Below are 16764 nucleotides of genomic sequence, written 5' to 3' on the forward strand. Positions count from 1 at the left end.
TGTTTATCTTGATGAGAAAAAGATATATCCTGTTATTATTAGTGCTAACCTTTCAGAGCATGAAGAAAAGAAATTAGTGAAAACTCTGAAGAAGCACTGTGCTGCTATTGGATATACTCTTGGTGATCTTAAAGGCATTAGTCCCACTCTATGCCAACACAAAATAAAATTGGAGAAAGACGCTAAAACAGTTGTTGATCACCAACGACGGTTAAATCCTAAGATGAAAGAAGTGGTAAGAAAAGAAATACTAAAGCTTCTGGAGGCAGGTATAATTTATCCCGTTGCTGATAGTCAGTGGGTAAGTCCTGTCCATGGTGTCCCTAAGAAGGGAGGCATTACTATTTTTCCTAATGATAAAGATGAATTGATACCACAAAGAATTGTTATAGGTTATAGAATGGTAATTGATTTCCGCAAATTAAATAAAGCTACTAAAAAGGATCATTACCCTTTACCTTTTATTGATCAAATGCTAGAAAGATTATCCAAACATGCATATTTTTTCTTTCTAGATGGTTATTCTGGTTTCTCTCAAATACATGTGTCCAAAGAGGATCAAGAAAAGACCACTTTTACTTGCCCTTTCGGTACCTTTGCTTATAGACGTATGCCTTTTGGTTTATGCAATGCACCTGCTACCTTTCAAAGATGCATGATGGCTATATTCTCTGACTTTTGTGAAAAGATTGTTGAGGTTTTCATGGATGATTTCTCCATATATGGAACTTCTTTTTATGATTGCTTAAGCAACCTTGATCGAGTTTTGCAGAGATGTGAAGAAACTAATCTTGTCTTGAATTGGGAAAAGTGTCACTTTATGGTTAATGAAGGTATTTTCTTGGGGCATAAATTTCTGAAAGAGGTATTGAAGTTGACAAAGCTAAAGTTGATGCTATTAAAAAGATGTCGTGTCCTAAGGACGTTAAAGGTATAAGAAGTTTCCTTGGTCATGCTGGTTTTTATAGGAGGTTCATTAAAGACTTCTCAAAAATTTCCAGGCCTCTGACTAATCTCTTACAAAAAGATGTTCCTTTTGTCTTTGATGATGATTGTGTAGAAGCGTTTGAAATACTTAAAGAAGCTTTGATTTCTGCACCTATTGTTCAGCCTCCTGATTGGAATTTACCCTTTGAAATTATGTGTGATGCTAGTGATTATGCTGTAGGTGTTGTTCTAGGACAAAGAGTTGATAAGAAATTAAATGTTATTCAATATGCTAGTAAAACTCTAGACAGTGCCCAGAGAAATTATGCTACTACTGAAAAATAATTTTTAGCAGTTGTATTTGCTTGTGATAAGTTCAGACCTTATATTGTTGACTCTAAAGTAACTGTTCACACTGATCATGCTGTTATTAAATACCTTATGGAAAACAAATGCTAAACCTAGACTTATTAGATGGGTTCTCTTGCTACAAGAATTTGATTTGCATATTATTGATAGAAAGGGGGCCGAGAACCCCGTTGCAGCAACTTGTCTAGGTTAGAGAATGTTCTTGATGACCCACTACCTATTGATGATAGCTTTCCTGATGAACAATTAGCTGTCATAAATGCTTCTCGTACTGCTCCATGGTATGCTGATTATGCTAATTACATTGTTGCTAAATTTATACCACCTAGTTTCACATACCAGCAAAATAAAAAGTTTTTCTATGATTTAAGACATTACTTCTGGGATGACCCACACCTTTATAAAGAAGGAGTAGATGGTGTCATTAGACATTGTGTACCTGAGCATGAACAGGAACAGATCCTACGCAAGTGTCACTCCGAAGCTTATGGAGGACACCACGCTGGAGATAGAACCGCGCATAAGGTATTGTAGTCCAGTTTTTATTGGCCTACTCTCTTCAAAGATGTCCGTAAGTTTGTCTTGTCTTGTGATGAATGTCAAAGAATTGGTAATATTAGTAGACATCAAGAAATGCCTATGAACTATTCACTTGTTATTGAACCATTTGATGTTTGGGGCTTTGATTATTTGGGACCGTTTCCTTCCTCTAATGGGTATACACATATTTTAGTTGCTGTTGATTACGTTACTAAGTGGGTAGAAGCTATTCCAACTAGTAGTGCTGATCATAACACCTCTATTAAGATGCTTAAAGAAGTTATTTTTCCGAGGTTTGGAGTTCCTAGATATTTAATGACTGATGGTGGTTCACATTTTATTCATGGTGCTTTTCGTAAGATGCTTGCTAAGTATGACATGAATCATAGAATTGCATCTCCATATCACCCGCAGTCTAGTGGTCAAGTAGAACTTAGTAATAGAGAGCTCAAATTAATTTTGCAAACTACTGTTAATAGATCTAGAAAGAATTGGTCCAAGAAACTTGATGATGCATTATGGGCATATAATATAAAAATCCTATGGGTATGTCTCCATATAAAATGGTTTATGGAAAAGCACGTCACTTACCTCCCGAACTAGAACATAAGGCATATTGGGCCATTAAAGAGCTCAATTATGATTTCAAACTTGCCGGTGAGAATAGGCTATTTGACATTAGCTCCCTTGATGAATGGAGAACCCAGGCTTATGAGAATGCCAAATTGTTTAAAGAAGAAGTTAAAAGATGGCATGATAAAAGGATACAAAAGCATGAGTTTAATGTAGGTGATTATGTGTTGCTATTCAACTCTCGTTTAAGATTTTTTGCAGGAAAATTTCTCTCTAAATGGGAAGGTCCTTACGTTATCGAGGAGGTCTATCGTTCCAGTGCCATAAAAATCAACAAATTCGAAGGCACAAATCCAAAGGTGGTGAACAGTCAAAGAATCAAATGTTATATCTCAGGTAATCCTATAAATGTTGAAACTAATGTTATTGAAACCATAACCCCGGAGGAATATATAAGGGACACTTTCCAGAATGCTTCAGACTACGAAAATGAATAGGTATGTGGTACGATAAGTAAACCGACTCCAAAATAGTTCTAATGGCAGTTTTTCTCCGTTTTGGAATATTTAAGAAAATAGGAAAATAAGTAGTCCGGAAGGGACACGAGGCAACCACAAGGGTGGAGGGCGCACCCCACCCCCTTGGGCGCACCCCCTGCCTCGTGGGCACCTCGTGGGCACCTCGTGTGCCCTCCGGACTCCGTTTTCTTGCACGATACTTCTTTGGTCGGTAAAATTTCATTATATAATCTCCCGAAGGTTTTGACCATGGTACCACGCATATATCCTTTGTTTTTGTTTCGAGCTGTTTCTGTAGCAGGTTTGGAGCAAGATGTCATCTTAGGATTCTGACGGAGAGAGCTATGTCTCACATCTCGTTGCTGACCCAAAGACCTATGGGGATCTATATCCTAGTGGTCGAACTACGGATGATGAAGAGGATGCTCATTTGATGAGGATCAATGATTCAAGTTCGGAGGAGGAGGATGTCCCTCTACCTCAACCTGGGGATATGCACGTGAAGTTCAATAAGTCTAGTCTTACTAAGAGGGCTAAATTGTCTAACAACCGATCTATTCCTTCTCGTTTTCGGCAGAAAAGCAAAGGAGATTTATGTGACAAGATCTTGAAGCTGGAATCAGAGGTCGATGATTTAAAGGAGGAAATTGCTCTTCTCAAATACAATATGAAAAAGTTGAAGGCACAATTAACTACATCATCACCACCTCTGAAGAAGGAGAACAGAGTATCGGGTATGGGCACTCCCCTTGGCAACTGCCAAGCTTGGGGGAGGTGCCCCGGTATCGTATCACCATCACACTCCTATCTTTACCGTTTTTCTTAGTTCAATCCTTCTAGTAATATCTTGATCTAGTAGAATAAAGTTTTAGTATGATCTAGTCTTGAGTTTTTCTTTATGATCCTTCTATGTAATCGAGTCTGTGAGCTATATATAATAAAGATTAGTTTTGAATCAAGGGCTTGGTTATCTTGCTATGATCTAGAGGGAATAAAAGAAGAAGAAAAATAAAAAATAATTAAAGAGATCATAATGATCTTATGAAGAGTAATGACTTCACATATAAAAGAGTATGATGAATAAAAGTTATTGAGAGTTGACAAACATAGTTTTGGTCATCGTTGCAATTAATAGGAAGTAATAAAGAAAGAGAGGTTTTCACATATAAATATACTATCTTGGACATCTTTTATGATTGTGAGCACTCGTTAAAATATGACATGCTAAAGAGTTGATGTTGCACAAGGAAGACAACGTAATGGGTTATGTTTTCTTATATCTGAAATAAAGTATATTGTCATGGATCATCCAACATGTTGAGCTTGCCTTTCCCCCTCGTGCTAGCCAAATTCTTTGCACCAAGTAGAGATACTACTTGTGCCTCCAAATATCCTTAAACCCGATTTTGCCATGAGAGTCCACCATACCTACCTATGGATTGAGTAAGATCCTTCAAGTAAGTTGTGATTGTTGCATGCAATAAAAATTGCTCTCTAAATATGTATGATTTATTAGTGTGGAGAAAATAAGCTTTATACGATCTTGTGATGTGGAAGCAATAAAAGCGACAAAGGTCCATATCACAAGTGGCAATATAAAGTGACATTCTTTCGCATTAAGATTTTGTGCATCCAACCACAAAAACACATGACAACCTCTGCTTCCCTCTGCGAAGGGCCTATCTTTTACTTTTGTCTTATACCTTATACAAGAGTCATGGTGATCTTCACCTTTCCTTTTTACATTTTATCCTTTGGAAAGCACATTGTGTTGGAAAGATCCTGATATATATATATATATATATATATCCATTTGGATGTAAGTTAGCATGAGCTATTATTGTTGACATTACCCTTGAGGTAAAAGGTTGGGAGGCAACACTATAAGCCCCTATCTTTCTCTGTGTCCGATTAAAACTCCATAACCATAAGTATTGCATGAGTGCTAGCAATTGTGAAAGACTAAATGATAGTTGAGTATGTGGACTTGTTGAAAAGCTCTTATATTGACTCTTTTCGATGTTATGATAAATTGCAATTGCTTCAGACCAAGATCATAGCTTGTTAGTTCTCAATGAAGTTTCTGATTCATACTTGATATTGTGAATAGATTATTACTTGAGCATAAGAAATCATATGACAATATATATGTTTTGCTGTTATAAGAATGATCATGATGCCCTCATGTCCGTATTTTATTTTATTGACACCTCTATCTTTAATCATGTGGACATATTTTTCGATATCGGCTTCCGCTTGAGGACAAGCGATGTCTAAGCTTGGGGGAGTTGATACGTCCATTTTGCATCATGCTTCTATATCAATATTTATTACATTATGGGCTGTTATTACACATTATGTCACAATACTTATGCCTATTCTCTCTTATTTTACAAGGTTTACATGAAGAGGGAGAATGTCGGCAGCTGGAATCGTGGGCTGGAAAAGGAGCAAATATTAGAGACCTATTCTACACAACTCCAAAAGTCCTGAAACTTCACGAAGGCAGTTTTTGGAATTAATAAAAAATACTGGCGAAAGAATCAACCAGAGGGGGCCACCCACCATCCACGAGGGTGGGGGCGCGCCCTACCCCCCTGGGCGCGCCCCCTGCCTCGTGGGCCCCCTGGCAGGCCTCTAGTGCCCATCTTCTGCTATATGAAGTCTTTCACCCTGGAAAAAATCAGAAGGCAGCTTTCGCGACAAAACACCGCCGCCACGAGGAGGAACCTTGGCGGAACCAATCTAGGGCTCCGGGGGAGCTGTTCTGCCAGGGAAACATCCCTCCGGGAGGGGGAAATCATCACCATCATCATTGATACGTCTCCGAGGTATCTATAATTTTTTATTGTTCCATGCTATATTATATTCTATTTTGGATGTTTAATGGGCTTTATTATACACTTTTATATTATTTTTGGGACTAACCTATTAACCGGAGGCCCAGCCCAAATTGTTGTTTTTTGCCTATTTCAGTGTTTCGCGGAAAAAGAATATCAAACGGAGTCCAAACGGAATGAAACCTTCGGGAATGTGATCTTCGAAACAAACGTGATCCAGAGGACTTGGAGTCCACGTAAAGAAATCAATGAGGAGAGCACGAGGCAGGGGGCGCGCCTACCCCCCAGGCGCACCCTTCGCCCTCGTGGGGCCCATGTTGCTCCACCGACGTACTTCTTCCTCCTATATATACCTACGTACCCCCAAACCATCAGGGGCATCCATGAAAACCTAATTCCACCACCGCAACCTTCTATACCCGTGAGATCCCATCTTGGGGCCTTTTCCGGCGCTCCGCCGGAGGGGGCATTGATCACGGAGGGCTTCTACATCAACACCATAGCCTCTCTGATGATTTGTGAGTAGTTTACCTCAGACCTTCGGGTCCATAGTTATTAGCTAGATGGCTTCTTCTCTCTCTTTGGATCTCAATACAAAGTTCTCCTCAATTCTCTTGGAGATCTATTCGATGTAATCTTCTTTTGCGGTGTGTTTGTCGAGATCCGATGAATTGTGGGTTTATGATCAAGTTTATCTATGAACAATATTTGAATGTCCTATGAATTCTTTTACGTATGATTGGTTATCTTTGCAAGTCTCTTCGAATTATCAGTTTGTTTTGGCCTACTAGATTGATCTTTCTTGCAATGGGAGAAGTGCTTAGCTTTGGGTTCAATCTTGAAGTGCTCGATCCCAGTGACAGAAAGGGAAACGACACGTATTGTATTGTTGCCATCGAGGATAAAAAGATGGGGTTTATATCATATTGCATGAGTTTATCCCTCTACATCATGTCATCTTACTTAAAGCGTTACTCCGTCCTTATGAACTTAATACTCTAGATGCATGCTGGATAGCGGTCGATGTGTGGAGTAATAGTAGTAGATGCAGGCAGGAGTCGGTCCACTTTTCACGGACATGATGCCTATATACATGATCATACCTAGGTATTCTCATAACTATGCTCAATTTTATCAATTGCTCGACAGTAATTTGTTCACCCACCGTAATACTTATGCTCTTGAGAGAAGCCACTAGTGAAACCTATGGCCCCCGGGTCTATTTTCCATCATATTAATCTTCCAACACTTAGCTATTTCTATTGCCGTTTATTTTACTTTGCATCTTTATCATAAAAATACCAAAAATATTATCTTATCATATCTATCAGATCTCACTCTCGTAAGTGACCGTGAAGGGATTGACAACCCCTTTATTGTGTTGGTTGCAAGGTTCTTATTTGTTTGTGTAGGTGCGTGGGACTCGAGCGTAATCTCCTACTGGATTGATACCTTGGTTCTCAAAAACCGAGGGAAATACTTACGCCACTTTACTGCATCACCCTTTCCTCTTCAAGGGAAAACCAACGCAGTGCTCAAGAGGTAGCAAGAAGGATTTCTGGCGCCGTTGCCGGGGAGATTCGCGCCAAGTCAAGTCAAGTCAAGACATACCAAGTACCCATCACAAACTCTTATCCCTCGCATTACATTATTTGCCATTTGCCTCTCATTTTCCTCTCCCCCACTTCACCCTTGCCGTTTTATTCGCCCCCTCTTTTCCGTTCACCTCTTTCTCGCTTGCTTCGTCATTATGGCTAGTCCTTTATCTACTCCTTTATCTCCCGAGAATGAAGTTCTTAATTTTAAACAAAGGGAGGGAGAAAATCTAAAAGATGCTTGGTATAGAATCTGCAATGCTCAAAATAGATCTACCCGATAGCAATCTACTACCATTCTTCTTTGCAATTTTTAAGTAGGTGTCACTCCTTGGAATAGATATATTCTTGATACCATTACCAGAGGGAATTTCTTGGGTAGCCATACTTTTGATTCTTATAATGCTATGATAGATTTGTTTGGCTCACCACCTCTTTTGGTTAATGGAACTATGTTAACTTTGGAACATGTGATGCAAAGGCTTGAAATTATTGAAAATAAAGTTGCCACTACGGAATTGATTGAGAATTTGGATAAAAAGATCCATAATCAAATTACTCAATATGGATCTAAGGTAGGAGCCACTTTTAAAATTTTTACAGAGAAGGAACCCATAGTTAATGAAAGAATAATTCAAGATTCTACTAGAATCGATAAACTTTGAGGGTATCATTACCAACTTGGGGACCGCCTTTTCTTCCATAAAGAACACTTCCAATCCTCCTACCAAAATTGCCAAGCTTATGTATGTTCCTAAAAATAAGGGTGACTCCTCTAGTAAGGAAACTGCGGATCTCAAATCAATAAGTGTTCATCCCAATCTTTTTGCTATCCTTAAGGAACAATTTGCTACAAATAATTTTTTCGATTTCGTTCCTAAAAGTTTGATAATTAATAGAAAGAAAGGAACTCCTAAAGGTTATAAGTGTCTTATTGAAGAATTGCCTACCAAAGATGGCAATACTTAGATCTATCCTTGCTTTTATGCCTAGCTAGGGGCATTAAACGATAGCGCTTCTTGGGAGGCAACCCAATTTTATTTTAGTTTTTTTGCTTTTTGCTTCTGTTTAGGAATAAATTTTTGATCTAGCCTCTGGTTAGATTTGTTTTCATGTTTTAATTAGTGTTTGTGCCAAGTTAAACCTATAGGATCTTCTTGGATGATAGTTATTTGATCTTGCTGAAAATTCCAGAAACTTTCTGTTCACGAAAACAATTGTTAAAAATCACTAGAACATGATAAAATACTGATTCCAATTGCAGGAGATCAATAAACAAATTGTCTAGGTCATCCTATTTTGGTAGGGTTTTTTTGAGTTCCAAAAGTTTGCGTTAGTTACTATCGGCGTTCTGGGAACGGGGGCCCTAGACTTGCCTACCTGCGGCCTAAGGCATTGCTAAGCAGCGGGCCGTACGGGCCATCTTCATCTACAAGGCACACAAGACCTTCGCGAGGGTCCGAGCCTCGCGAGGTAGACGATGCAAGACTTTCTCTGGAATGGCCTAGCCAGGCAGGCTCACGAGGAGTGGAGATATCAAGGCAGGGCAAACCTCATGAGGGACTTGTGATGTGAGCCATGACGAACGGTGCCAGGCGGGTGCCAGGCGGGCGCCGGTGCGCGCAGAGTCCTTGTTTCTTCTTTGGTGCTAAGGAGGCAAGCGTAGACGAAGAGTACCGAGGCATCAGGCAAAGATTGCCATATTGGTGCAACAAGACCAAGACCAGGAGGACGGCAAGGCGGAGGTCATCGTGGAGCCCAAGACGGCGTCATCCTAGGGATTTTCGCAGGCGAAGACCGCTTTTGTCAGGATAGCTTGTACTAGCTGTCCCCCTTCAAATTTTCCCGCCGTTGTTGGCTCTCTTCCCGCTTAGCATTTGGGAAGAGGACCAGGGTCTATATAAGTAGAGCTAGCCACCATAATAGAGGCATCTCATCTTAGCTTGATCCAACCCGATCGAGAGCCTACTCACAAGAACACCTCAACCTCAGGAGGCTGTTCTTCCCTTGTACTGTCCTTCATCAGCCCAAGAGGCAATCCATCCACCACCACACTGGAGTAGGGTATTACACCACAACGGTGGCCCGAACCAGTATAAACCTCGTGTCTCTTTCTGTGTTGTGAGTTCGTTGAGTTCGTCCGTAAGATATTAGCAAGCTTGAGCGTGGATCGGTGGGAGAGAAAGACTTCGCGCGCACCCCAGTGTTCAAACCTTAAGGGTTTGCTGGAACCCCACATCCGACAGTTACAGATTACTATAGACTGTTCTGTTTTTGACAGATTCTGTTTTTCGTGTGTTGTTTGCTTATTTTGATGAATCTATGGCTAGTAAAATAGTTTATAAACCATAGAGAAGTTGTAATACAGTAGGTTTAACACCAATATAAATAAAGAATGAGTTCATTACAGTACCTTGAAGTGGTGTTTTGCTTTCTTTCGCTAACGGAGCTCACGAGATTTTCTGCTAAGTTTTGTGTTGTGAAGTTTCCAAGTTTTGGGTAAAAGATTTGATGGATTATGGAACAAGGAGTGGCAAGAGCCTAAGCTTGGGGATGCCCATGGCACCCCAATATAATCTAAGGACACCAAAAAAGCCAAAGCTTGGGGATGCCCCGGAAGGCATCCCCTCTTTCGTCTTCGTCCATCGGTAACTTTACTTGGAGCTATATTTTTATTCACCACATGATATGTGTTTTGCTTGGAGCGTCTTGTATAATTTGATTCTTTTCTTTTTAGTTTAACACAATCATCCTTGCTGTACACACCTTTTGAGAGAGACACACATGATTCGGAATTTATTAGAATACTCTATGTGCTTCACTTATATCTTTTGAGCTATATAGTTTTTGCTCTAGTGCTTCACTTATATCTTTTAGAGCACAGTGGTGGATTTGTTTTATAGAAACTATTGTTCTCTCATGCTTCACTTATATTATTTTGAGATTCCTACAAAACAGCATGGTAATTTGCTTTAATTATGATAGGCATCCAAGATTGGTAAAAAAACTCTTATGAGTGTGTTGAATACTATGAGAAGTTTGATGCTTGAAAATTGTTTGAGATATGAAGATGGTGATATTAGAGTCATGCTAGTTGAGTAGTTGTGAATTTGAGAAATACTTGTGTTAAAGTTTGTGATTCCCGTAGCATGCACGTATTGTGAACCGTTATGTGATGAAGTCGGAGCATGATTTATTTATTGATTGTCTTCCTTATGAGTGGTGGTCGGGGACGAGCGATGGTCTTTTCCTACCAATCTATCCCGCTAGGAGCATGCGTGTAATACTTTGCTTTGATAACTTATAGATTTTTGCAACAAGTATATGAGTTCTTTATGACTAATGTTGAGTCCATGGATTATACACACTCTCATCCTTCCACCATTGCTAGCCTCTCTAATACCGCACACTTTTCACCAGTATCCTACACCCACCATATACCTTCCTCAAAACAGCCACCATACCTACCTATCATGGCATTTCCATAGCCATTCCGAGATATATTGCCATGCAACTTACCACCGTTCCATTTACTATGACATGCTTCATCATTGTCATATTTCTTTGCATGATCATGTAGTTGACATCATATTTGTGGCAAAGCCACCATTCATAATTCTTTCATACATGTCACTCTTGATTCATTGCATATCCCGGTACACCGCCGGAGGCATCCACATAGAGTCATATTTTGTTCTAAGTTTTGAGTTGTAATTCTTGAGTTTTAAAGAAAATAAAAGTGTGATGATCATTATTAGAGCATTGTGCCAAGTGAGGAAAGGATAATGGTGACTATGATTCCCCCATAAGTCGGGATGAGACTCCGGACTAAATAAAAAAAGAGACAAAAAATAGGCCATAAAAAAGAGAAAAGGCCCAAATAAAAAAATGAGAGAAAAAGAGAGAAGGGACAATGCTACTATCCTTTTACCACACTTGTGCTTCAAAGTAGCACCATGATCTTCATGATAGAGAGTCTCCTATGATATCATTTTCATATACTAGTGGGAATTTTACATTATAGAACTTGGCTTGTATATTCCAATGATGGGCTTCCTCAAAATGCCCTAGGTCTTCGTTAGCAAGCGAGTTAGATGCACACCCACTTAGTTTCTTTTGTTGAGCTTTCATATACTTATAGCTCTAGTGCATCCGTTGCATGGCAATCCCTACTCACTCACATTGATATCTATTAATGGGCATCTCCATATCCCGTTGATACGCCTAGTTGATGTGAGACTATCTTCTCCTTTTTTGTCTTCTCCACAACCACCATTCTATTCCACATATAGTGCTATGTCCATGGCTCACGCTCATGTATTGCGTGAAGATTGAAAAGTTTGAGAACAACAAAAGTATGAAACAATTGGTTGGCTTGTCATCAGGGTTGTGCATGATTAAATACTTTGTGTGATGAAGATAGAGCATAGACAGACTATATGATTTTGTAGGGATACCTTTCTTTGGCCATGTTATTTTGAAAAGACATAATTGCTTAGTTAGTATGCATGAATTATTATTATTTTTATGTCAATATTAAACTTTTATCTTGAATCATTCGGATCTGAACATTCGTACCACAATTAAGAGAATTACATTGAAAATTATGCCAAGTAGCATTCCACATCAAAAATTCTGTTTTTATCATTTACCTACTCGAGGACGAGCAAGAATTATGCTTGGGGATGCTTGATACGTCTCCAACGTATCTATAATTTTTTATTGTTCCATGCTATATTATATTCTGTTTTGGATGTTTAATGGGCTTTATTATACACTTTTATATTATTTTTTGGACTAACCTATTAACCGGAGGCCCAGCCCAAATTGTTGTTTTTTGCCTATTTCAGTGTTTCGCGGAAAAAGAATATCAAACGGAATGAAACCTTCGGGAACGTGATTTTCGGAACAAACGTGATCCAGAGGACTTGGAGTCCACGTAAAGAAATCAACGAGGAGAGCACGAGGCAGGGGGGCGCGCCTACCCCCCAGGCGCGCCCTCCACCCTCGTGGGGCCCACATTGCTCCACCGACGTACTTCTTCCTCCTATATATACCTACTACCCCCAAACCATCAAGGGCATCCACGAAAACCTAATTCGACCGCCGCAACCTTCTGTACCCATGAGATCCCATCTTGGGGCCTTTTCCGGCGCTCCGCCGGAGGGAGCATTGATCACGGAGGGCTTCTACATCAACACCATAGCCTCTCCGATGATGTGTGAGTAGTTTACCTCAAACCTTCGGGTCCATAGATATTAGCTAGATGGCTTCTTCTCTCTCTTTGGATCTCAATACAAAGTTCTCCTCGATTCTCTTGGAGATCTATTCGATGTAATCTTCTTTTGTAGTGTGTTTGTCGAGATCCGATGAATTGTGGGTTTATGATCAAGTTTATCTATGAACAATATTTGAATCTCCTCCGAATTCTTTTATGTATGATTGGTTATCTTTGCAAGTCTCTTCGAATTATCAGTTTGGTTTGGCCTACTAGATTGATCTTTCTTGCAATGGGAGAAGTGCTTAGCTTTGGGTTCAATCTTGCGGTGCTTGATCCCAGTGACAGAAAGGAAACGACAAGTATTGTATTGTTGCCATCGAGGATAAAAAGATGGGGTTTATATCATATTGCATGAGTTTATCCCTCTACATCATGTCATCTTACTTAAAGCGTTACTTCGTTCTTATGAACTTAATACTCTAGATGCATGCTGGATAGCGGTCGATGTGTGGAGTAATAGTAGTAGATGCACACATGAGTCGGTCTACTTGTCACGAATGTGATGCCTATATACATGATCATACCTAGATATTCTCATAACTATGCTCAATTCTATCAATTGCTCGACAGTAATTTGTTCACCCACCGTAATACTTATGCTCTTGAGAGAAGCCATTAGTGAAACCTATGCCCCCCAGGTCTATTTTCCATCATATTAATCTTCCAGCACTTAGCTATTTCTATTGCCGTTTATTTTACTTTGTATCTTTGTCATAAAATACCAAAAATATTATCTTATCATATCTATCATATCTCACTCTCGTAAGTGACCATGAAGGGATTGACAACCTCTTTATCGTGTTGGTTGCGAGGTTCTTATTTGTTTGTGTAGGTGCGTGGGACTCGAGCGTGATCTTCTACTGGATTGATACCTTGGTTCTAAAAAACCGAGGGAAATACTTACGCTACTTTACTGCATCACCCTTTCCTCTTCAAGGGAAAACCAAGGCAGTGCTCAAGAGGTAGCAGTCATCACCATCGATCCTCTCAACGGGAGGGGGTCAATCTTCATCAACATCTTCACCAGCACCATCTCCTCTCAAACCCTAGTTCATCTCTTGTATCCAATCTTTGTCTCAAAACCTTAGATTGGTACCTGTGGGTTGCTAGTAGTGTTGATTACTCCTTGTAGTTGATGCTAGTTGGTTTATTTGGTGGAAGATCATACGTTTAGATCCTTTATGCATATGGATACCCCTCTGATTATGAACATGAATATGATTTGTGAGTAGTTACGTTTGTTCCTGAGGACATGGGAGAAGTCTTGCTATAAGTAGTTATGTGAATTTGGTATTCATTCGATATTTTGATGAGATGTATGTTGTCTCTCCTCTAGTGGTGTTACGTGAACGTTGACTACATGACACTTCACCATTGTTTGGGCCTAGAGGAAGGCATTGGGAAGTAATAAGTAGATGATGGGTTGCTAGAGTGACAGAAGCTTAAACCCTAGTTTATGCGTTGCTTTGTAAGGGGCTGATTTGGATCCACATGTTTCATGCTATGGTTAGGTTTACCTTAATACTTCTTTTGTAGTTGCAGATGCTTGGAATAGGGGTTAATCATAAGTGGGATGCTTGTCCAAGAAAGGGCAGTACCCAAGCACCGGTCCACCCACATATCAAATTATCAAAGTAACGAACGCGAATCATATGAGCGTGATGAAAACTAGCTTGACGATAATTCCCATGTGTCCTCGGGAGCGTTTTCCTTCATATAAGAGTTTGTCTAGGCTTGTCCTTTGCTACAAAAAGGATTGGGCCATCTTGCTGCACCTTATTTACTTTCATTACTTGTTGCCCATTACAAATTACCTTATCACAGAACTATCTGTTACCGATAATTTCAGTGCTTGCAGAGAATACCTTACTGAAAACTGTTTGTCATTTCCTTCTGCTCCTCATTGGGTTCGACACTCTTACTTATCGAAAGGACTATGATAGATCCCCTACACTTGTGGGTCATCAAAGGCCTTCCCCCGTGTCCGGATGGAACTCTCCTTTGCGTAGACGGCAAGTTTGGCGATCGGATGTGTAGTTTCCTTTCTTTGTAAACTGACACTGTACGATCCTAGGCCCCTCCGGTGTCTATATAAACTGGAGGGTTTAGTCCGTAGAGGCAATCATAATCATATACGCTAGACATTTAGGATTTAGCCATTACGATCTCAAGGTAGATCAACTCTTGTAACCCCTATACTCATCAAAGTCAATCAAGCAGGAAGAAGGGTATTACCTCCATTAAGAGGGCCCAAACCTGGGTAAACATCGTGTCCCTTGTCTCCTATTACCTTTGATCCTCAGACGCACAGTTCGGGACCCCCTACCCAAGATCGGCTGGTTTTGACACCGACAGTCAGCTCGCAGAATCTTCTTAAACCGCCATGAAGTCATTCCGCATTAATTTTGCACAAGGCCCGGAACATCTTAACCGATCCTTATCTTAATAATTATCCCAAAAATCGAGGCATCTATATAGCTAGATGATGATTTCGGCCTCCTCGATTCCCGCGCATGCCTTGCATCCATACCCTTATAAATAGGGGCGGGGGTCTTTACCATTTCCCCCTGCCTCCTTGCCTTCGTCTTCCTCTCACATCTGCTCTGACACCTGAGCTCCGCCGCCACGACCTCCAACCGCTGCATCAACTGAGGCCGCTGCATCAACTTGACCAGACCGGAGAACTCCGACACGCCACCGCTGCTCCTCATCACCTATAAGTGCACCTTTCCTTTTACCTTAGATCTGCATTAGGGTTTGGGCAGTTCGTCAGCGTTCTTGCCGTTCTTCGTCGTTTCCTTCAACTCTGATAGCTTTAATCTGGATAAGTTATAAACCTTGAGCGGAAGTAGTTTTAATATTCATTTTCATTATCAGAATAGCATATCCTCATAGAATATATAACCAGAGCATCCAATTCTTCTGCTGCCGCCACCTTAGGTTTAGAATTTTCTTGCTTTTCCTGGACTGTGGTAGATCCAAAATTATTGCTCCATCTTGCAAAATATGTTTATCCAACACTTAGTAAAATCTGAAGTACCATAACTGCCATGGCGGCTTATACCGTAAACCGTGATCCACCATATACTTCATAACTTGCATGACCCGGCAATATTTCACCGGTTTAACCATGCTTGCTTATTCCTCTTTATAATTTGGCTCTATACAGCATGCTTGACTTTTAAACTCCATCCAACTTAACCGCAGAATCCTTAACCCAGTAGGTACCATTAGTCCCCTCTTAAGCCGCCAATGTGAATACCTTTGTACTTCAAACGTTCATCCTCCGGTTTATTATATCAACCGTTGATAGCATTTTACCTTTGAATCGGTTTAATAACATGATCTTAAGCCGGTAATGTTTCCTTCTGCTAGGCCTTCTTTCCTCGAAAATGGTCAAGTCTGTCACCGCCTGCAACTGGGTCATTTCCCGGGTCACCGAGGAGGATTTTAACGAATATGTTCAGACTGGCGTCTTAGCCAAAAAAGATGTCATCCATTGGAGGGTTCCCGGCAATGAAACTCATCTTGAGCCTAAGGACGGTGAAGTGATTGTTTTTACTGATCATATGGACCGGAGCTTCAGCCACCTCGGCTCAAAATTCTTCCGTGATGTGCTGAATTTTTTCAAACTTCATCCGCAAAATATTGGACCCAACTTTGTTTCAAACATATGTAACTTCCAAGTCTTCTGCGAGGTGTACCTTAAGCAGGAGCCCACCGTAGAACTATTCAAGGAGTTCTACTACTTAAACCGGCAGAACGAGTTCACAGATGGGCCTAGCTTAGAGCTAGGCGGCATTTCTATTCAGCACCGAAAAGAAGCCACCTTCCCAGCTGCCACTCTTCCCAGTCACCCCAAAGACTGGAACCAGACTTGGTTTTACTGCCAAGATACTTTGCCAGAAGGGGAAAACCCCTTGCCGGGTTATCACGCCAGCTGGTTTAGCAACAGACATCATCTTCCGGATCGCATCAGCACAGTAGAGCGGAAGAAATACATGCCAGTTTTTTCAAAGATCCGGGCTTTGATGGCCAAAGGCTTGACTGGGATTGATCTGGTTCGATGCTGGGTCGCCTGGAGAATCTTGCCTCTGAGCCGCCGGCTCGACTTAATGTAC

Source organism: Triticum urartu, chromosome 2, assembly GCF_003073215.2.
Source record: "Triticum urartu cultivar G1812 chromosome 2, Tu2.1, whole genome shotgun sequence".
In the NCBI taxonomy this organism is placed as follows: domain Eukaryota; kingdom Viridiplantae; phylum Streptophyta; class Magnoliopsida; order Poales; family Poaceae; genus Triticum; species Triticum urartu.